Raw genomic sequence first — 583 nt, 5'->3', positions numbered from 1 at the left:
TGAATCTATTGCTGGACTTCTTCATCTTCACCAGTGTCATCTACATCATAAGGGTGCTTCGTGTAGCGTGTCCCTGCGTTAATATCTTAACGCTTCCCTCTCTCTCTTATAGTCTCTCAATCTTTCTGTGTTTCACCTTGGTCTCCATGTTCCACAATCTGTTTGCATCCTTCATTCTTTTTCTGCTGCTGTACATTTCTCCTCATCTTCTTTGTACTTCCATATCACTCTGCTCAGTTTCTCCTGCCACTTCTGTCAACTGGGCTTCCTTTGTTCCTCTCTGTGTCATAATATATGTCTGTCCTGCTATCATCTGCTATTCCCTCTGTCTTTCATTATCACTCTATCTGTCCCTATCACAGCAACTCTGTATTGCCTTTCCACGTTTTCCCTCCCTTAGTAACTCTCCTATTGCCCTCCCACCTCCCTCTCACATCCCCCTCCTGCTCCCCCACCTTGTCATTGTATCACCTCTCCCCCGCTCCCCCTCCCCTCCTTCTCCCCCTCCCCTCCTTCTCCCCCTCCCCTCCTTCTCCCCCTCCCCTCCTTCTCCCCCTCCCCTCCTTCTCCCCCTCCCCTCCTT

Source organism: Pristis pectinata, chromosome 26, assembly GCF_009764475.1.
Source record: "Pristis pectinata isolate sPriPec2 chromosome 26, sPriPec2.1.pri, whole genome shotgun sequence".
Classification (NCBI taxonomy): Eukaryota; Metazoa; Chordata; class Chondrichthyes; order Rhinopristiformes; family Pristidae; genus Pristis; species Pristis pectinata.
This window is presented reverse-complemented; position numbering follows the sequence as displayed.